Here is a 24,257-nt window from a genome sequence, read left to right on the forward strand (position 1 = left end):
TAAATTTATATTATCTGTAAATCTACTGTAATTTGGTATTCATGTTAATAATTATCAAATATTAATGTTATGCAAAGTAATTTATGAAAGCATCTCAAGAATCTGTAAAAAATATGCATATAGTTTTTTTGATAGTAAAGTAAACATAACTGTTTCTCTAAGTTTTTTTTTTTTCTCTCTCTTCACAAATTGTTAGTCTAAATCATAAAAAAAATTTTTTAATCAATGTAGAAATAAATTTTATATTGGATGTTTTTTAGGTCTGCATAAAATGAAAAGTATTTGATATGCATTTTGTAGTATTTAAGTAATGTAGTATGTTGTAAGCATTATTTTATTTTTGCTTTACATTTATTCATTTACTTTTATATGCATTTAGCTGTTTTTACAAATCATTGAAAGTAAAGTTTTCACAAGTAATATTATATGTAACACATGTGCTAACATTAACTTATTAGATTTCTGCAAGAAAATTCATTTAAGAAACTTTCAGTTGATTTCTTTTAAAAAATTTTTAATCATAATTTTCTTTTAAATCTTTACAGAATCTACTATTTATTAGGTATACCATTGTTAAATCTTCCCAAATTACTGACAAAAAATAATTATTTATTTCAAAATTTCATCATGTGAATAGCAGGTGAAGTACAGTGTAAAGGAAGTGAGTAGAATTAGTTTAAAGGAGAGATCAGTGTAATTCCTTATCTAAATTAATAGAGAAAATAAGATATTAGTATTTTGTTTGAAATAAGTTATACATTTTATATGCTGTGCATCTTATTTTAACTTTGGCTGCATTTCAGATTACTCATTAATTATAGTTTTATAATAAATATGAATATATTATTAGAGTGTGTGCAAAACTATATAAGAGTTATGTGTAGAGCTATGTTACGATGTCATTAGAAGAGGCTGCAAAAAGCAAAAGTGCAATTTTCTAGTAAAATAACATGTAAACAAATCTGGATTGGAGAATTATTTCAGTCAACCCTGTTTATCTCATTTTATGTTGAAACCGTATTAAATCTCGTTTGACATTTTTAGATCTTTAATTAAAACCTGACTGTTTTTTAGTCTTTTGCTTTTTTGGCATTTATGAAATCAGTATTATAAATTTCAGTATTGTTGAAATATTATTTTATGCAGTTATTTTTGTGTTTTAGTTCTGTGTATGGTTGATATTTATTATTGTAAATACCTTGGTGAAAGCTGTAAGGAACTACATTTCTAGTAGTTATATATTTTACAAAGTTAAATGATATGTAACAAAAGTGGCTTTTTAGCTTTGAATTGTGATAATAACTGTGAAGTAATGTGTTTGAGTCAAGAATGATTGTATTTATTTAATGTTTTTGACTCAGGTGATATTCATGGGAAGAATCTAAATTTTAGTAAAATGAATGAATGAAAGGATTTCAAAATCATGACTATTTTTTAACATATCTGTGATTGATTTGCTTTACTTTACTTTCTATTAAAAGATGTAAAATATGTACCATTTTCAATGTTTTAATTTTATATCATTGCAAAACCTATTCTTAGAGTATTTATTGTCTTCAACCACATTTTGTTTTTGCATTTATTAACTGTGATGTATGTTTTTATTCTTTAAAATAATTCTAGAATAAGTTTAGTAGAACTGGAAGAAATTTCATTAAGCATAGGCACAATTAATTTATGAATTTTATCATCACATGTTTATACATATTATATTTAGTAAAATGAATAATAAAAATAATTGTTCTCATTTCCTGTTTTAGAATGTAAATAATTTATGTAGAGTATTAAAATGTTGTTTGAAATATAATTCATGTAGATATATCTAATTGTCTTATCACTGGAAACACTAAAATGTGAATTCTGGCCATGGTCTAAAGCTTTGATAGTAGCCAATTAAAGTGGCCTGCTCTGATAGAGCTAGGTATAGTTAAGACCTTTAGGCAATATTTCTATAAAAAAGTCCTGATCTATAATATATGTATAAAGGTTTTTATATTCCTCAAGTTTCCTTCCCGGTGTGTGTTATTCTATTTCTTTCCACTTCCTATTAAAAATATTTTTTATAATGTCGGCAAATTTTTTATCGCTCATATTTTCCAAATATGATTCACATATTGGTTTTCTAATCTGTGTGTTATGAATTTAGTCTTAATTTTAGCAGTCAGGATTATTTTATTTTTTTTTGCATGAAAATTGTGTTTTACAAATTCCTAGTCAACATTTCATGTTACTGTACCAATGATCATTTAAGTTACTTAAATGGTAACAGCAAATTTTAATCATGCAAGTATGATAATGAAAATTAGTTAAGAAGTTTTCCAGTTTTGATAAGACATATTTAATCTGTTGTAGTAAATTTTGATGTCCTTTTATATATTTTAAAGTCATTGTTTTTCACTTACTCATTGTTATTTTTGTCTTTCTCAGATATTAATTAACCTTGATGTAAGTAACTCTGTACAGATATTACAAAGAATTATTTATATTTTTAATTAAAATTCAGAAACACTTCTGAAGAAGTTTTACTGCAAAAGTTTTTGTACATAATCATTGGTTTTTATCATTTCTTTTGTTGTCATCAAAATTGCAGTATTGTTTAGCATATAATTTAAATTGAAGTTTTTTTTTATGACTGTATATATATATATGCATAAGAATAAGTCTTACCGCTAAGAATTTTTCTTTGTTTATTTTTTAATTAAAAATTATGTAAAACTGCTAGACAATTATAGCATAAGTAACTAACACATAGAAAATGTGTTAGTTGTATTTTTCCTTCAGAGGAATCATGTAAAGCTAACCAAATACTATGTATTAACATCATGTATATTTCCTTATCTATTTTCCAATGTGGAAATTGCCACTGTTGTATGAGTGAAGCTTTACATGTTATTCTTTCTTTTCCGTGCTGTTTAAATATTTCCTGTTGTGTTTTTAGTTATAGAATTTGTGTATGTAAAATACCTGAAAACAGAAGCAAATAACAATAACCAAAAAAATGTTTTACTTTAGAAAAGTATAAGTTATGGTTTCATATGTGTTATGCATCCTTTTATTATTATTATTATTATTATTATTAATGCTCTTTTAATATATAAGAATTGTTAAAAATTTGCTTGCAAATATTTGTGTTTTCGAAAGTATTGCTTTATGGTTATTATTATTAAACATGTTGATCTATGTAGCTTTTTGCGAATGCTTCAGTATTATGAATACTAATTTCCAAACTGAAGTAAACATCATTACGTTAGTTTTGTTAATTTGTATTTGAAAAACTTCAAAAATATGGAGTATTATTTTTGCAGATTTAATAATTTTGTTGTAATATAATAGCCGATGGTTCTTCTATATACGAGGGCTATCCAGAAAGTAGATTACGTTTTGGAATAAAAAAATAAACAAAGTATAGGAAACAAATTTTATTATATACAGATGAAAGCCACACTCAAATACTACTTTTCTACATAGTCACCATACAAATTAAGGCATTTATCGTAGCGATGTACGAGCTTGGAAATTCCTTCGTCGAAAAATTCGGCCGCCTGCGCCTTCAACCACTTCGTTACCTCTTCTTGCAGCTGTGCGTCGTCATCAAAACGCTGCATAGCCAGCCACTTCTTCATTGCTGGGAATAGGTGGAAGTCGCTCGGTGCCAGGTCGGGACTGTACGGCGGATGAGGAAACAACTCCCACTTAAAAGATTCAAGAACTTTACGAGTGACATTTGCCGTGTGGGGCCGGGCGTTGTCGTGAATCAACAAGATCTTAGAGCTCAACATTCCTCTGCGCTTGTTTTGAATTGCTCTTCTGAGTTTTTGGAGAGTTTGGCAATACCTTTGAGAGTTTATTGTAGTGCCTCTTTCCAGAAAGTCCACCAAAATTACACCTTTTCTGTCCCAAAAAACAGTCGCCATCATCTTCCTTGCCGACATTGTTTGCATGCATTTCTTGGGTTTTTGGGGAGAACTTGTGTGCCCCCACTGCATTGATTGCAATTTCGTTTCACAGTTCACATGTTTCACCCATGTTTCGTCACCAGTAACGATGCGATCGAGTAAAGAGTCACCATCCTTATGGTAAGCGTCCAAAAAGTTCAACGCTGCAGCCATTCGCTGATTTTTGTGGTCCTCTGTCAAGATTTTTGGAATCCATCTTGCATAAAACTTGTGGTAACCAAGCTTTTTGCTGATGATTTCGTGCAACAAACTTCGCGAAATTTGTGGAAAACTCAAAGAAAGTTCCGTTATTGTGAAATTTCGATTTTCACGGACTTTAGCATCGACTTTTTCGAGAAGTTCGGCGGTCACTATGCTGGGTCTCCCACTTCGATCTTCGTCGTGAACATTGGTTCGGCCATTTTGAAATCTTATGACCCACTGACGCACTCCACCTTCAGTGATAATGTTGTCCCCATACACTTCACGAAGCTGCCGATAGATTTCTATCGGTTTACAGTTTTTTGCAGTCAGAAACCTTATTACTGAGTGCACCTCGCAGCTCGCGGGATTTTCAATTAACGCAGACATTTCAAACCGTCACAGTATCTGAACGGAGCACAGCACGAACCTCTCACTAGCACGGCTAGATGCAGACTGAGCTGCGCAACGCTCTGACCCCAAGATGGCCGCGCTAGCCCCGCCCCTAGCGGACACAGACGGAAATGTAATCTACTTCCTGGATGGCCCTCGTATAATACTGGTTAAGAATTATTGATATAGGAATATTTAATGCCGAAAGATCATTTATGTTCATCATATAACTTCCGAGAGATAGAGCATAATATAGAAGTGTTACTGTGGTCACTGTCATTATCATTTATACCTATTTTATGTGATGGTAAAATTTAAATAATGTATACACAGAATTTTGTTGATTTCTACTCATTATTTTCTTCTATACAATGAATACCAAATCTTTTATTTCTCTCCTCTATGGTTTTATTTATTTCCAATAGTATTAATTTAATGTTATGAATTATCCATGCAAACCTTTATAATTTTTTCATAATTATTGCTTTTCAATAATGTTAGATAGCTTTAAACTTTTTGATTTTATCTAAATGCAAATTAAATTATATACTACGCTAAGACTGAAAATCTGTATTTAAAATTTTGTAACTACCCAAAAATTCTATTTTCAGAATTGTGAAATGTCTATACAGTCTAGAACAGAAAAATTAAACGATTATTAAAATTAAACTATTATGATGTTACAAATACTAAAATCATCCTCAGATATCAAAATCCAAAACTTTAAGTCAAAAGATAAAGAACCCTTGATATTCTGAACTAGTTGTCTGTAATTTCTGTTTGTAATGGAATATTTTCTTTCTTTTCTCTGTCCTATTTTTGAGGAGAAGTAAAAGAAATGTTTATTTTCATCTGCACTTAAATCATCATTTACCTATTTGCCTATTTTTAATAAAAAATTTTATTACAGTAAATTTAGGTACTGTTTTATCCTTGTGAAGATAAACAGCATTTAAATGAAATGCTTTTGCCAAAAATCTCATTTCTCTTCATTTATTTCTCATACATTATTTTATCAACGTTTAAAATGAAAATGATTGCACAGATATAATGAAATGCATTTTATGAGTTGTAAATTTATGTCCATTCAAGTTTTGACAAAATGTTGTTCACAGTTGTCTTTTTTTGTTTGTCTTTTCAAATTTGTATGATAAAATATCAAGGAAAAATGCCAAAACTTTAGATTATTGAAACAAAAAAGTATTATGTAATGCTTTAAACATAGTACAGATGCTTGAGAATAAAATGTTACTGTATAAAAAGTTCTATGGAAAATTCTGTATGAAAAATTGTATCATAAAATGATAGGTACTGAGTTCTTTGGCTTCAAAATTATCTAATAATTATTATTAAAAGATATGGAAATTAGTGTCAGTTACTCAGATCAACACAGAAATTCCTACAAATGTACAATGAGTAATTCATCTATGTAAATGAACAGTAATTTCCTATTCAGATTTTAAAATCTGAAGATAAGCGGAATATTTTTAAGCAAGTTTAACAGCTTTCTGAGAATTTTTATGAAGTTTTTCTGTGCAATACTATAGTATTTTATGTTGTTGTTAGTATCATATTAAATTTGTTATAAAAATGAATAACACATTTTTCTAATTTTATCTCATTTTGAATTTTTTTATTTTTGAATATTTTTTCTGATCTTTTGAACTTTGAGAGATGAGTTTATAGCACTTCAAAAAAAATTTTTTTTAGTCTCCATTAAAGGAGGTACTAAAACTTTTTCTCAGAAAAAGTCAAATGGAATATATCTTAAGTATATTCATATTAATAGTTCATAAATTCTGATTTCCAGTTATTTTGAGAGTAAAAGTTTTATGTCTTAGATACATCTTCTGAATTATAATTTTAGTATGTAAATTATAATAAAGGCAAAATAAAGAGCAAACTGTATTGTAAAATTGCTGATTGTGCCAGATCAAAGCAGTGTAATTTTTTATTAAAATATTTAAAATGTTAAAAACAAGTAAATATCAGATAATGTTTGAGCAAACTCAGACAGAATTCTTTCTTTGGTAATAAATAAATATTATCCTTTACATTAAAAAATTTTTAGCTTTGAATAAGGAAATTATTTCAGGTTATTTGAATTAAATGGAAAATAAAGAAACTTTTAAGTAGCATATATTTTTATGCTTTTTTATTAATTAGTTTATTTATTAAATGTTTAGTAATTCTTAGTTGTTCATAAATCTTATCCTAAATTAATATTTTGTGTGTTTATATATTTTGTATATATGATGTCAAAATTAAATTCTGGGGAAGAAGGTAGTTAGATGTTGGATTATTTAATACGGCAAAGCACACATCTACATATGTGAAGGAATGCCTTTGGGAAGAACATTCTTGACTTATATTCACATTAGACATAGGGAGATCACAAAAAATCAATCATGCATCCAACCATTTGCCTGATTTCAAACCCAGGATTCACCTGTAACTGAGCCACTGGTGAAGTGGAGGATAGTTAGAAAATATGATTAAAATAAGGGATCAAAAAAAGTTTTAAAAATACTTTAAGCTGCTAAGGAACAAAGATATCTGCATATTAATTTCCCCATATTTCCTATTCCACTGGCATCTATTAAGTAGATTCATGAAAACATTTGAAATATAGTTTTACCCATTTATCTACTAGAAATAAATATTTTAGAATCCATTTTCATATAAAAAATTGACAAATCATATGATGAGAATACTTTACATTCTCAGAATTTTTTCCCAATGTATTTAATATTCCATGATATTTATACATGCATATATGATTTAAATATCTTTAAAACAGTATTATTATGAATATATATAGTAATTATTTTATTAGTTATTGATTACATAATTGGATGTAATATATATTCACTCTTTTTTTATTAGCTTCATTTAAGACCATTCAGTACTGGTTGCAATCTAACAGATAAAATGTGCATTTATAAATCAACTTTATGATTCTTATTCACAGAACTCAAAAACAAAATGAGCATTTATAATGATATTTATTAAATATGAATTAATATTTACATATTCTGCCTTCAAAATAATAAAATAGGTACATTAATAACATACTTTTACCCACAATATATTACTATTTGAAACTGATTGTAGTATTTAATTTTTGAGAAGGAAATTTCTAAAAGTGCTTTGTACATAATAAATATGCTAAACATTTATTCTGTGCAGTTTAAATTTGGTTAATTAGTGCAATTGTAATGTTTACTTATATCTTGAGATACATTATCTCTATAATTATTCATGTTAGTATGTTTAATTACAGTTAATATACAAATCTACAAATGTAATTTTGTTGTATGCATTTCCAAGCTTATTGGAAATATTTTAATTCAATGTTTTTTTAATTTTATTTTGTGTGTGCACTTTAAAGTAAAAGGTACCATTCTTTTTTTTTTATCAGTTTTACATTAGAAGCCCCTATGGGGAAGTAAACCACTTGTTGATGCATGCAAATTTGAAGCTATTATTTATTGCAATATAAATTCAAAATTATATAATTTTATAATACTGTTCATTGAAGGTATTTCAGTATTATAACTGAAAAGTGTATATTAATTGTTAAATATGTGTATAGTTGAAAAGTGTATATTAATTGTTAAATATGTGTAATTTGCATTTCAATGTTTTGTAGTATTCTATTAAAAGTGTTAAAATTATTACAAATTCATATGAAAATTATAGGTAATCTGACTAAAATATTTTAATGAATGTCTTTATGATATTTTGCATGAATATTTTTAATTTACAGTTATTAAGATTAATAAAAAACATAGTTTTATAACAGTTATCATTAAAAATATAATAGATCTCTTAAGAGGCAGAAATAGTTCAATTTTACTTGAACATTTTCTGCTGTGTATAAATAAAAGTACAAACTTAATATCACTGTCATCCTTTTTGGACAGAAAAATAATTTATATAGTACTATTTATCAAAATTGTTATCTGTAATCATATTTGGAACTTGCAAGTTTTGTACTTGACTATGTTTATGGAAGTCATCACTAGGAACAAGCACATCTTATTAATGATCTATAAATATGCCAAATAATCTTATTTCGTGACTGCCATTTTCTGTTTCTATTGACTATGCATTTGTAACTGTAGAGAATTTGTGAATATTGTTCTTCAAGAAAAGAAATTAGACCTCATAGCTCGTAACTTCTCCAATAAAAGCAATTAAGATGAGATAATTATAAGAGTTCCTTATCTAGTAAGTTGCTGTTTTAAAAAGCTTATCTGTTCCTCTCTCTCTCTTTTTTTTCTAAGTCCAAAGGGGCAGTTTGCCCTGAAGGCCTATTAATTTCATTTTGGCATTTTGCGTTGATACAAGATAAGCATTGTTTCATTGGGGGGAGGAACCTTTTTATCTCCAGCACGCGGAACTGTGTGTCGGAAATTCTAAATTCTAATGCTCATTTTAAAATTATTTTGCGACATTGCTATTGAACTGAATTTTATGGTGTAAGTGCAAAGAACATGATATTTAATAAATAAAGGTAACACACAAAACATTAAAAAAACGCCCCTTTGGACGTAATTTAAAATCTGAAGCCTTTCAGATTTATTTATTTATTTTGAATGGAATAAGTAAAGATGTGAGACTTGCATACCACCTATATTCATTGTGGTCACGATTGTGTAAATCATTGGTGATGGAATTTTAGGGTCTTATGCCTCAGACAGTTGACATTCTGAGAGTGCATTGAGATAAATAAGTGTGTGTGTCTTTTAAGTGTTTATTTCCTAGACACCACAATCATAAACATTCATACCTTATTTGGAATTTGAACTTGATCACATCAATGCACAATTGCCTTTTACTAACCATCATGCCAACCTCAAACAGTGCAATTATTTTAAATAATAAAGTTAAGCTAATTTTAGTTGTGTTGTCCTTTTCATACCCAATGGAACTGTGGTATCATGTTATAATTTTTTAAATTCACCTAGAATCATAAAAGCCATATCATATTTAATATTTTTCCAACATGTATTATAATACTATTATTACTAAACAAATGTCAGGCCATTGACCATCAGGTCATTTAGGCGACATGCTCTCCAATGCCTTTTAACAATACTACAATGCGAATCATTTGGTGCAAAACACTCGTCCAAATGAGCAGCAGTCATGTTTTGTTCAGAGTCACACAGAACACATTCAGGTGAATTAGTCAGTCTAAGATCAACCAGCAGCGTGGGAAGCCACATGATGAAATTGATTGCTTGAAAATGCTCTTTATATCTAGTTTATCAAAGTGGAGCGGAAGGTCTCTATAAAACTTTTGAAGAGTATCAGTTCCCTTTTTTTTTCTGTCAAACAGTCCGCCATTTTGCTTCCATGGAGACCACAATGTGATGTTATCTATTGAAAAGCAACTTTTTCCCTGAATCCCCTTCAAGAGCTTTCTGTATGATGGAATTCCTTTCTCCTGGTTGCTTGTCAAAGCCTGGAGAGCAAAGATAGAATTCTAAAAAATTACTGCGTTCTCAAGAGGGGAAAGATGAACAGCAAGTTATGTATTATAGCACATATTATTAAAATAATAAGTAGGATTTACTTTAATAATGATGAGTAAAGTTTATTTGTATGAAAATTTTAAAATATTTGGAGTACTAAGTATGTTCCTATAAAAATATTTACATGTTGTTGGTGCCATTAATTGCAGCCCCCCCCCTTTTTTTTTTTTTTTTTTGCTAGCTGAATAATTTTTTAAATATGCATTCTGACATCTTTTCTTTTTTCTTTTTTTTTTTTTTTTTTCCATACTGAGTTTTGTTTAAAATTGAAAATTTTTTATTTGGTATTCGTTTAATATTTTTTATAAATGAAATATATAAAATTAAAGTAATGAGTTGAATTAGGCTGCTGTATGTTGTAATACCTTTGAGCTAAATGTTATATAATTTAAAATCACCTTTGAATATTTTTTCACTAAAAAATGAAATTTTCTCAAATTTAAGTTGTATTTGATTCCATTTGTTATAGAAATTAATTTTGGATTTTAATTGTTGCTAGAAATTAACTTTGCTTCTAAGCATTGCCTATATATTCAGGAAAAGTAGTGCATTTTCTTAGTATACATATTTTGTATTATGTGATTTTTCTTGTCCAGTAAAATAATCTCCATTTTTGTTATTTTTATTAACTTTAAGAAATAGATGATTTTTGTCCAAGAAACATGTGATTTATTTTAATTTGCTTGCATGCTTACTTATATAGATTTTAGCAGCTGTTCAGTGAAAGAAATCAGGTCCTTTTAATTTGTATCTCAAAAATCATGTAAGTTGTATTTTTATTGCTTTAATTGTATTTAATAACCAAACCGAAATATAAATATCACAATTTGGAATTGAAACTATTGATAAAATATACTTTTGACACCATCCTGTGGCTTTTAATCATTTTCTTCTATTAAAAATGTATTGTGTCAGAAATATAAAACTGTCATTTACTTAAAAATGCAAGAAAATCACATACAATAGGGACGGCCAAACTTTGTATCAGTAAGAGTTGTTGGAATTCAGGAACATTTCAGATTTTTCAAAAGCAACAAGTCCATATTTATATCATTTTAAAAAGTAGTGAAACGGGCTTCATATAGACAGACACTTCTGACAACTTTGTAAAAAGAAATAAAATAAATTAAATGTTTTTACATTGAGTAGTTTTAGTTTACCTTATTTTACATATGGATTTTATTTGCATGAAAGCTGCGCTATGGCCACCCTATTATGTAACAAAATTTTTCTATCAAATATCATACTCCATATTGTAGCTCTAGATTATCATTTATCCATTATTTTTTGAAGAAGTAATATTAGATTTATGCATTTAAAGACTAAAATTAATTTATTTATGAAAGGTATAAATTAGTTAGAAATTATATGTATTTATAATTTTCATTTCGTATATGGTTTTGCATGACCCCAGTTGAGAACCACTGCTTCAAAGCAAGCTAAATTATTTATTATTTATTATTTGTACTGTAGCAGCATAAACTTAGATGTACTATCAGGGCCAAAATAAAGACTTTTAGAGGCCTAAGCACTTAAAAAGAGCTTTGGTTTTTTTTTTCTTCATTCTGTTTCTCTTTTGGTTTTGGTTTTGGTTTAGCTGCACCATGCACTCCACGGTAAACCGGCAGTGGGAAATTTTTTGGTTCCCAAGGACTTTTTGTGGTGCCCTCTTGAAGCCATTAGTATGTGTTGTTATTGCTTAATCCAGTCCTGTGTGCTATTGATAATAAAAGTATGTTGGAAGTAATTGCGAAAAGTTAATATTTTAATTAGTCTAGTGTTTAAATTATTAACAAGAAAGCATAGAGCATATATCTATTATAGAAAACAATATATCAGATTTTTATCAAATGTAATAAATATTGTTTTTATAAAACTATGTAAGAAAACTTGAAATTTCAATTTGTATTAAACTTTGTGCATTTTTAGAGCTGAGATTTTCTATAGTGTTCTTGTTATTGTCAATGTTATCTATGGTGTTCATGTTGTCTTTAATATTAATTTTACATAGTTCTTTTTATATTTTGTGTCAAATATCAAGTTTCAGATTTAATTGTTTGTGAAATAGTTCATCAGAGAGATAATTTGAGATGAAAATAAAATAAGTAGGAACTTGGTATTATTAATAATAATAGTAATAACAGTAATTTTCAAGTGCCTCAAATCAATTTTTAAATATAATTCTTCGATTTTATTTTTAATTATATTGTTAATATTCTTAAACGATTTCTTAAAATTCAGTATATTTTCATTTTCATAAGTGTTAGCACAGCAGACATAAAATAGCACTGTTAGTCAACAGTGTAACTTTATTCTAAATATGTATAAAATTAAAATGTTTGTATTGCAATTAAAAATAATAGATGTAGTTATTTTTCCATTATTCATGATAATAAATAGACATAACTGTTGATGTTTATTGTTCAGTTTCATTTTATTTATATCTAAATTTAAGTTCTATTTGCCTTAATTTTAATTATTTCTAATCATAGCCTCAAAAATTTGAATTTCTTATTTTTATATCAGTGTGGAATATATATTAATGTTTATAAAAAATTGTGTTTATCATTTTATAAATTAAATTTTACTGTAAGGATTAACTTGAAACTTTTTAATATGCTTTATGTGTGTTAAGTTAATAATTCCATATGATGTTAATCTCATGAAATTTATTAATATAAATATAATTTTCTTAAGTCATATTTTATTACTGCTTGGATATTTTTTAACTCCCTAATTAATCAGTTGGATAAATTGGTTTTCTTAATATATATATATACACACACACACACATTCAATACATACATACTTAAAATAAGCTGTTTGGGGGAAATGGTAGCTGTAGGTTTTATTTTTTGTACGGCCTCCATCAACTGAAAATTCCAATTAGAATAATATTGATTAGACTTTAACATGTAAACATAAAATGTTCCAAACCTTTATGTGCAGAATCCACAGATATGTTAAAGAATGAGTTGCCTCACATGGATTACATTTCACTACATATTTTTGATTGAAATGAATTAATTTTTAAGCTCCAAGGGTAACTATAAAAGTTGCTAATTTTAGTTATCAATAGTTGTGTATTAGGTAAAACAGCACTATTATTAAATTTGTTTCTGCCCTATATTACTAATATTAATTACAAATAGCTTGGCAAATTTTGCATATAATAAGTGTAGAGCTTATTTCATTAATACATAGCATAATATACTAATTATTTTCTAATTTAACTTTTGCTTTATGAACTAAGATTTTATAGTTATGGAATCTCCCTAGTTCCAGTATTGTAACTGTTCTCACAAAATTGTTTCTTACTTTGAGAAACTTCATAATTGGAAATTCATGTCATAATTGGAATCAGTATTTAAGGAAACAAGATCTATAGATAATGATTATTTTTTTAAAGTTTCCTGCATTATATTTAGACAGATCTCACTGTTGATTTATTCAAGAAATGAATGAATAATTAGAGTACCCAGATGAACTTATATAAAACGATGACTGTTTTTCAATAAATGTATTTAAATTTTGAGAAATTTGAGAAATTTCATTTATTTTTTTAAATAAAATGAAGAACAGCGATTGGATTAAAAGAAAGGGTTCAGTACTGCATTCATTGCTTTCTGAAGTGAGCAATGATTCCTTAAAAAATAATTTAGTAATAAGTTTATCAAATATTTTGAAGTTTAATACGTTTCAAAAGCTGGCAGTAATTCCTTTAAAAGGATTTTAGACATAAATTTAATGAAGTTGGGTTATTATGTTTCAAATTAATTTTGCCACAGGTTTGTAACATTAAAAATGCTTTTAATTCCATGCAGCAAGACGCCATTAATAGTTTCTGTGAGTAAAATTCATACATAATTCATGAGGAATGGGTCATATATATATGAATATAAAACAAAAATTCAGTTTACATTTTATGCATAGATGCCAAACAGATTAGTCAAGCATGCCTTATTAATATTCTTTTTCCATTAAAAAATTATAGTATGAGAATTTTAATGATTGTTTTATTAATGTGTAACAAAAAAATTGTTACATTAAATATACTTTAGACACTGCAACAAATGAATAAATAAATGTAGTTCATTACTGTTTTTTTTCCGAGGGGGTGAAGAGAGACATGCTAAAAAAAAATTTTATCTCCAGCTAGTGGCTTTTATGTTTGAACAAGCACAATTGCTTTGTTTCCCCGAAAGTAAAACTCGGTCTTATATTTATTTTTACTGCTAAAGATCCCCTAAGGATTATTTTCTGGGGATGTCTTATTTTTCATGCACAATAATTAACATCTGTTGAAGGAACACATTTCTTAAGGTTTAAGAAATACATTTATATTCATGTTCCAGAAACATTCAAAAATGAACAAAATCATTTATTCTAATACAACCATGTTATCATCTTCTGAACATCACCATAAAGCTCCAAATTATAAATTCCAGCCTAAATTTTTTGCAGCTTTATTTTTCCTAAGGCTGGAATGGTTAGGGCCAATGAGTCTGAGACTTCCAAGACTGGCTAGAGCCCTAGCCTCTCATGTTGAACAATAGAGCTCTTCTTGTCTTTAAAGCCTGCTTAAAGGGAGGGCATTGGCAATGCAGGTGTCTATTATTTTATCCCATTTTGTTGATTTCTCTCCATTCTATTTTTAACATTGTCATTGATTCCTCTGCACAAATGGTTTTTAAATGGCTTGTTCATTGTGATATCAAGAGTTTGGAGATATGCAGGAATCATTATTGGATTAATTCTTCTTTCCACAAGGAAGTTCTTTATGGTTTTAGCACACTGAGCGCTAGCAGAATCCCACGCTAGCATACCTCTGTGGCCACCTTGCGGAACAAGTAGTAGAAATAAATTAATCCACTTACTGATTGTTTGCTTGTGTGCACCAAGTTTTTTCAGTTTCAAGAACATAAGTACCTGAAACATGTTAAATTTCCTGTTTCTTGCTCGTAGAGATGATTAGAGGGAGTTTCCATCAAGACAATTGCCAAAATGCAGATAATGTGTGCACTTTCATGACCAGTGTTGGGAATGTATATTGCAGATAATCTCTCTGTTAGCAGTCCGTTCACAGGTAATGTGTTCCAATTCAGGAAATAATGTTTGCCGACCAGATCCAAAATTTATACGTCTTGGCATTTCCCTTGTTGACCTGTTGACTGAGCTTACTGCACTGTGGCACCATTTTTTAACAATCCGTCGATTCAGCTTCACTTTGCAGAAAACTGTATGATTATTTTTTTCTTGGAGTCAACGGAATAGTTCTTTCTTTGTGCAGACATTTTATCTGAGCATCAAAATTTATCATCCTTTAAATTTATTATTGAATCAAATGCTAAACATCTTTTGCTAATGTTACATATTGAATACTGAAAATTCTAATTTTTTGCAACAATGTCCTTTTTGTTTCAGATGTACATGTATGTTGCATCTGTACTTGATCATTGAGTAATAAGGCTTCCATGTAATAAGGCATTTGTCTGGCTGACAGTCTTTAACTAGAGCATATTTTAGAAATAGGACTAATAGTAGTAACCTGAAAAATCATGCTAGATCTTATTTTTGAGAAGACATGGCATACGCAAAATTTTAGGCAGTTTTTTTCATTCTATCAAGTTAGTTCTTAGATATAGATTGGCTTGTAAATAATATTAATAATCAAAGTCCTTTTTTTTTCATTAACAAAAGTTGTTCAGTTCTGTAATTAAACTTATTTTCTATATAATTTGCAGACACTTAGATTTAGCCCCTGTCCTTCATTAGATCTAATCTAATGAAGTAATTTCTTCATTGCAATCATACATCTGTCACCAAAAGTAAAAAATTTAGATTGATATGTGCATAGAATATGTTTTAAAAACATGAAAAGGATTTCTTTTTACACATCAGAAAAGTCAGCAGTTGGTTCGAATTTGTGAATCAAACTGCAATGTACTTTTTAAATTAACCTTAATATGGTCCTTCTTAATATATATAAGTAAACATTTTAATTAATCGTAATAAATGTCTACTACTTGTGCAAAAGCTGCAAAGTAATAAAATAATTATTTATTTACTAATGGATTATTTAGTATTTTATCTCCTTTCATAAAGGTAGTTAGAATTCTATTGAAATGGTAAAATAAATATTTATTTAATAATGGATTATTTAGTATATTATCTCCTTTGATAATAGTAGTTAGAATTCTATTGAAATGGTAATAAAATAATTATTTATTTAATATTGGATTATTTAGGATATTATCTCCTTTGATAAAGGTAGTTAGAATTCTATTGAAATGGCGCAACTTATAAGCATATTTAAAAAATGAATCTTGAAAAATTTTTAAATGAAAACATCAAAAATGAATCAAGAATAAATTGAAAATGTAATTAATAATTACTTGGCTTATTAATTACATTTTCAGTTTTAATTATACCTTTTTCAAAGTTTCCATTTTCAGTTTATTCTTAATTTATTTTAAAAATTTTCAAGATTCATTTTTAAATATGCTTATAAGTTACTTCATGGTTTGTTGTCACCCATGACTGTTACAACAGTTAACAGAGCTCATTGATCAAAGGATTATTAATTACTTGATGAGGTTATATAGTGTTTGTTGAGAATGATACAAGAGGTGGAATAAAATTGTGTAGTATTATTTTAGTCTATAATTTTTAGTTATTGCCAGTACAAATATCTTCTCACTGGAACACTGCATGGAGCAACAATATAGGAGAAATTTGTATTAATGGTTAGAAAAATCTCCAGAACACTTTCAGACACCTTGAAAAAATATACAGTTTGTCTTGCCGAGAATAAAGGACCTTAGATTTTAGCACTGTTTCAGATACTTTCAAAGTTTTTGTTTCTAAAAATAAAATCGGATAATGAATAATTCAACAAAAAAGTGAGAAGATTAGAATTTCAGAAGGAGCATCTTAACTTTATTAAAGATAATAAAAGTCTATTTTATTGGTTCATCAGGAATAGTAATATATCTGAGAATTTTGAGGGCAATGTTAATTGAGCAGCAGAGATAAATTCAGATAGAATTTGGGAAATTCTTTAAATTTATGTTATGTTTAAAAGAAGCACAACTTCTTAATTTTCTATTGATGAATGACTGTATTTTTCTTCCTAAACATTATTTGTAATTTGAATGATTACTTAAACTTCTTCAATTTAATCCAGGTGAAGGTTTAAATTTTAGTATTGATGTTCAGTAAATGTACCATAATAAGATGCATCACTCACATAAATAAGTAAGATAAGAAGCATTTTAAATTAGAATTTAAAATAAATGGTCTGCTTTCAGCTCACAGTATATATGCATAATGAGAAAGGCTAATGAATATTCTAATATCTGCTGCTATATGCATACTGTCAACGTTGTATGGAAAGATATAAAGGCCATTAAGATTTGAGAGGTTTGTATTTTGTTTTTAAATTTTTCAACTTGTTCTTTTTGATGAAAACAGTCATGATAATAAATTAAAAGGCAAAATAAACACAAGTATATGAAAATATACATGTGTGTGTGTATATATATGTAGTTTGCGAGTTTCGAGTAATCCTTTGTTCTTAAGTTTTATTTATGTAGTAAAAGCCTGTTTAAAATTTTGAAAATCTGAATACTCTTCTTATGACATATAAAAGAAAATGCGCATCAATAATGAATTTAAAATTAGGCAAAAATAAACTTTAGATGGACATTAGTTTGCTAGAAAAACTATTTCAAGGGAGATAAGAACACGGAATTTCTTCCTCAAGAAGCAAAAGTATTCTGTCTTGTAGGTTAGAAACTGTGTATAAGTGAAATGAATAAATAAAAGGAAGTAGCATTTGTATCATTTCCTATGAAACCAAATCAATTTAATATTGGCTTTAGCCTGATTAAAATTTTTTATATTGTTCAAATAAGCAACATTTACAAAATTTTGACGAGAGTAATACAATTAGCAATTCACTAAAGAATTTTCTCCTTTGTATTGATTCGTAATAAGCTGTAAAATACCAAAAAGATAGTTTGTACAAATATCTAACCGTTTTTAGAAATCATCACTAAAATTTTCATCTCTTCACTTTGTATTAATTTAGTTAGAGTTAGCGGAATAATACTACTTCCTTTGCCTTTACTACCTAACCTAAGTGGCATTAGTAGTGAGTATTATTATGAATTATTTCATCATTATAGTCAGATATATTTAAAATATATGTAAAATGTTAGATTTAAACTGTATTTAAATTATAATAAGTGTGTTATTCTAAGAATTTATTAATTCTCAGAATAATACAAGTTTAGCATCATGCAACTCCTCTAGAAGTCAGGTAGCTGAAAGTAATATTTTATAATGTTATGTTTTCAGAAAAAATTTCTGAAAATATATTCTTAACATGGATTATTGATTGAAGATCTCAATTTACAAAAATGTGTGAAAACAAATATTTCACACGTATGTTTAATGAATTTTAGAATGAAAAAAAAAAAAATATGCACAAGAAAAAGCAAATCAAGCATTTATCATTTCCATAAAAAATTTTATTTTTGTATTTTAGATTCTTCTAGATTCTCAAAATAATACATTTTTATGTTTCTAAGATCACATTTTTAATGCTTTAAAATAAGTATATAAAAGCATAAATTTATATAGTTTACAATTCTTTGGTGTATTGGTAGACTTGTGTTGATGTCTCTAATATATGTATATTAATGTGCAGTATAAGTTTATATAAACCTTTTTATGCATTTTCTTTTTTAAATCACTGCACTTCCACTTTTATGTTCCTCTGTCAAATGTACTACATATTCAGATGAGTAGATTTATTCAAGATAATTAGTTCTACAAATATTAATAATTTATTGTAAATAACTAAAATAATCAATGCTTGTATCTCTCGTTTTACACTGTAAATAGAAGTGATTTAATTTAAACTCAACTATTATATAACTATTGTACCTTTAGCTAGATAAAAGTGTTCTTGCACTGTGTGCGAGATAAAATTTCAATTCTTGTGGATAATATTAAAAAAAAAAAAAAAAATCCCTAATTATGTTACAGAACAGAAAATGCTTTACATATATATATATATATATATTAATTGAAAAAGAAAATGTAAAGCGAACTGGTAATTAGATGAAAGACCTATCTGGTCTCAAAAACTTTTGCACATAATGCTGCAAAAAGATTTGAAAGAATAGTAGTAGGTAGGAACATTGCAGCAACCTTGCTAAAAGGTTACCAGGAGCTGTAGCTCCACAAAATGTTGTAACATAGTACTACATAGACAATAAGAAATTTGCCTGGAAAAACTGTATAAGCACGATAAAATTGCCAAATTTTAGTGCTGGAAGACTTGCTATTGCACGAAAAAATTAATTAATCTGACTGTTGTGTAATGTGAAAAGTTAACTCACATGAAAAAAAGATGGACGGAAAAGCCAACTGAGAGTGCGAGTGGGCTAATATACCATTCTTCCGCTATTTAATTATTGTTTTTGTAGCTAGTTTTTGATGCTTTTTGTGTCTTTTTATTATTTTTTTAATTTTGGTTTTAATTTTTATGTATTGGCATATTATATATTGGCAATTTTAATTTTAATTTTTTATGCATAGGCATTTTATATATTGACATTTATAATCCATGTTTTTGTAACTACCTGATATTTATATATATTTTTTCCGTCCATCTTTTTTTCATGTGAGTCACTTTTCACATTACACAACAGTCAGATTAATTAATTTTTTCGTGCAATAGCAAGTCTTCCAGCACTAAAATTTGGCAATTTTATCGTGCTTATACAGTTTTTCCAGTTTTACCAGGCAAATTTCTTATTGTCTATGTAGTACTATGTTACAACATTTCATGAAGCTACAGCTCCTGGTAACTTTTTAGCAAGGTTGCTGCAATGTTCCTACCTACTACTATTCTATATATATATATATATATATATATATATATATATTGTCAAGTTTTATATATATATATATATATATAAAACTTGACAAAATCAAACAGGAAGTAAATAGAAGAATTTTATCATGATGCACAGAGTGCAAGATAGCATCTGGTACTGGCATGGACACCTAACAAGTGACAGTACAACTCTACCCAGTTTGAAACAGATAAAGCTAAATTTTTTCGTTCTGTTTAATCTTTTCTAGGATAATTGCAATGAAGGGATTTTTACTAAAAATATTTCAGAATTCAGAAGATACTTGAAGTAAAAATTATCAGAAATGTTTCATCCTAACATTAAATTCAAATTTTCTTCAATTTCAAAAAATTAGTCATCTTTTCAAATTAAAAACATTGATATTCATTTCTTTTTATTATTATCAATCCTCAACCCAAAAAAGATGTATGTGTGTTGTAATTCGTTTATGTAGCTGTAGAGATACAAAAGCATTAATTGTTGCAATCATTTACGCAGACTTGTGTAAAAAAAAAAGGAATAAGTAAGTAAGTACTGCCTTTAATTTGACAGTTATTAAAAAACTACATTTGTTTGATGCTTTCAGCATTTCTAATGTGAACACTTTTGTGAACGACTTTTTCCCCTTTCATTATTGATGTATCAGTTTTGATAATATTTCAGTATTATGTATCGATTACTGATTTTGAAATTGCACTAGTTGGTTGTTCAAAATTTATAGTATTCTGTACATTGAGTGTATCTTGTCATAGTTTACATGTAGAATTGTTATTGTTGCTAAGTTTTAAATTTTATATTAAAAACTGTAAACAGATTGGATTTTTATTTTATTAAAAACTCTTTAGATGAAAAAATACACCCAGTTTTCATTCACATAGAAAAATTTCTAAAATAAATAGAAGTATATGACTAGAAAATATAAAATTTTAGATGTTTTGATATATTCAGTAGACAAGGCACATCAAACTTGTTGAATTAATTATGAGAGATTTTTAACTGTGTATCTTCATCATTAGTTTTCTTATACCTATGGGTAAGAAAAAAGAGCATTATTATTTTTTTAATGCTATGCCTATAAAATTCTTAACTAAGTTGATGCAGTAGGGAGTACTCATATATAAGCAGTGATTTCACTTTTTTGGATGTGAAAAAGAAATTCTTAAAATTTAAATCTAATTTAAAGAACATCTTAATAGTATTAATACTTCAAACTTAAAGAATAAAGTTTATATAATATATTCTGTAATACTGTAAGCTGATGAATGACTTGAGTAAAAGATAAAAATGCACATATATGTTAAAAATACAATAAACATTAAATACATCAAAATTTAAAAATTGTAACAACAGTGTTGTAAATTGTACTCTTAAATTAATAAATAAAGGTTCTACATATAAAAACTTATTTTTTACGACAACATTTTTAAAAAAATTGTTTTACAGTTATCTTAATTCCTATAATTTTAACTTCAAAATTACTTCAACCCTTTTAATATGCAAGTATGAAAAGTAATTTATATAAGTATTCAGGACAATTAGATAATACTGGTTTATAAATTCTATAACTTAAAAAATGTCTGCGTGAAACTTTTTTTTATCTTTTGAGGCTATTAACATTTGTACAGACATTAGGTTTTTATGGAGCCAGGAAATGTGAAGAATCAATTAAGCCCTCGCTGGAATTCAAATATGTATCTTCCAGTGCTAACTACTTATAGAATGCAAGGGGAAGTGTGATAATTCCTTATCTATTGTTTTGCTGTGTTAATTCTATCAATAATGAAAAATTATTTTTGATCCATGTCAACTCTGAAACTTATCCCAGTAATCCTAAATAATTTTTAAAGGAGTTCGTGCTGAAAATATGAGAAAATACCATAACTTTCATATCTTCTTCCCCCTTTGCAGATTAAATGCAGCATAAGTGAGATTCCCTAGGATTATTTTAATGCTAAAAATGCAAGAAATAATGAAACAGAAGCGAGGAGGAATTTTTAATGTGATGTGTTACAAAGTGGCTGTTGCAGTGATGGAAAAGACATAGCAATGCTGATAGCATAGAATGTGATTTTTGATACTGTTGTTATAGGAAGAGAGCAGAGCAGAATAATACAAGTTTAGCATCATGCAACTCCTCTAGAAGTCAGGTAGCTGAAAGTAATATTTTATAATGTTATGTTTTCAGAAAAAATTTCTGAAAATATATTCTTAACATGGATTATTGATTGAAGATCTCAATTTACAAAATTGTGTGAAAACAAATATTTCACACGTATGTTTAATGAATTTTAGAATGAAAAAAAAAATATTATGCACAAGAAAAAGCAAATCAAGCATTTATCATTTCCATAAAAAATTTTATTTTTGTATTTTAGATTCTTCTAGATTCTCAAAATAATACATTTTTATGTTTTTAAGATTACATTTTTAATGCTTTAAAATAAGTATATAAAAGCATAAATTTATATAGTTTACAATTCTTTGGTGTATTGGTAGACTTGTGTTGATGTCTCTAATATATGTATATTAATGTGCAGTATAAGTTTATATAAACCTTTTTATGCATTTTCTTTTTTAAATCACTGCACTTCCACTTTTATGTTCCTCTGTCAAATGTACTACATATTCAGATGAGTAGATTTATTCAAGATAATTAGTTCTACAAATATTAATAATTTATTGTAAATAACTAAAATAATCAATGCTTGTATCTCTCGTTTTACACTGTAAATAGAAGTGATTTAATTTAAACTCAACTATTATATAACTATTGTACCTTTAGCTAGATAAAAGTGTTCTTGCACTGTGTGCGAGATAAAATTTCAATTCTTGTGGATAATATTAAAAAAAAAAAAAAAAATCCCTAATTATGTTACAGAACAGAAAATGCTTTACATATATATATATATATATATTAATTGAAAAAGAAAATGTAAAGCGAACTGGTAATTAGATGAAAGACCTATCTGGTCTCAAAAACTTTTGCACATAATGCTGCAAAAAGATTTGAAAGAATAGTAGTAGGTAGGAACATTGCAGCAACCTTGCTAAAAGGTTACCAGGAGCTGTAGCTCCACAAAATGTTGTAACATAGTACTACATAGACAATAAGAAATTTGCCTGGAAAAACTGTATAAGCACGATAAAATTGCCAAATTTTAGTGCTGGAAGACTTGCTATTGCACGAAAAAATTAATTAATCTGACTGTTGTGTAATGTGAAAAGTTAACTCACATGAAAAAAAGATGGACGGAAAAGCCAACTGAGAGTGCGAGTGGGCTAATATACCATTCTTCCGCTATTTAATTATTGTTTTTGTAGCTAGTTTTTGATGCTTTTTGTGTCTTTTTATTATTTTTTTAATTTTGGTTTTAATTTTTATGTATTGGCATATTATATATTGGCAATTTTAATTTTAATTTTTTATGCATAGGCATTTTATATATTGACATTTATAATCCATGTTTTTGTAACTACCTGATATTTATATATATTTTTTCCGTCCATCTTTTTTTCATGTGAGTCACTTTTCACATTACACAACAGTCAGATTAATTAATTTTTTCGTGCAATAGCAAGTCTTCCAGCACTAAAATTTGGCAATTTTATCGTGCTTATACAGTTTTTCCAGTTTTACCAGGCAAATTTCTTATTGTCTATGTAGTACTATGTTACAACATTTCATGAAGCTACAGCTCCTGGTAACTTTTTAGCAAGGTTGCTGCAATGTTCCTACCTACTACTATTCTATATATATATATATATATATATATATATATATATTGTCAAGTTTTATATATATATATATATATATATATATATATATATAAAACTTGACAAAATCAAACAGGAAGTAAATAGAAGAATTTTATCATGATGCACAGAGTGCAAGATAGCATCTGGTACTGGCATGGACACCTAACAAGTGACAGTACAACTCTACCCAGTTTGAAACAGATAAAGCTAAATTTTTTCGTTCTGTTTAATCTTTTCTAGGATAATTGCAATGAAGGGATTTTTACTAAAAATATTTCAGAATTCAGAAGATACTTGAAGTAAAAATTATCAGAAATGTTTCATCCTAACATTAAATTCAAATTTTCTTCAATTTCAAAAAATTAGTCATCTTTTCAAATTAAAAACATTGATATTCATTTCTTTTTATTATTATCAATCCTCAACCCAAAAAAGATGTATGTGTGTTGTAATTCGTTTATGTAGCTGTAGAGATACAAAAGCATTAATTGTTGCAATCA

The 24,257-nt window shown here is 27.4% G+C and overlaps 1 long non-coding RNA gene across 1 annotated transcript; it reads left to right on the forward strand.

The window, feature by feature from the left end:
- The first annotated feature begins 370 nt into the window (after nt 1-370).
- Nucleotides 371-22,914, forward strand: LOC146998976 (uncharacterized). The gene is made up of 4 exons (XR_015039891.1): nt 371-8,762; nt 10,776-10,835; nt 17,383-17,494; nt 21,910-22,914. It is a non-coding gene; the product is annotated as an uncharacterized LOC146998976 (long non-coding RNA).
- The last annotated feature ends 1,343 nt before the right edge of the window (nt 22,915-24,257 follow it).

The sequence above is a fragment of the Stegodyphus dumicola genome, chromosome 2, assembly GCF_044657685.1.
Source record: "Stegodyphus dumicola isolate Sdum_Otavi_A_Nest chromosome 2, ASM4465768v1".
Classification (NCBI taxonomy): Eukaryota; Metazoa; Arthropoda; class Arachnida; order Araneae; family Eresidae; genus Stegodyphus; species Stegodyphus dumicola.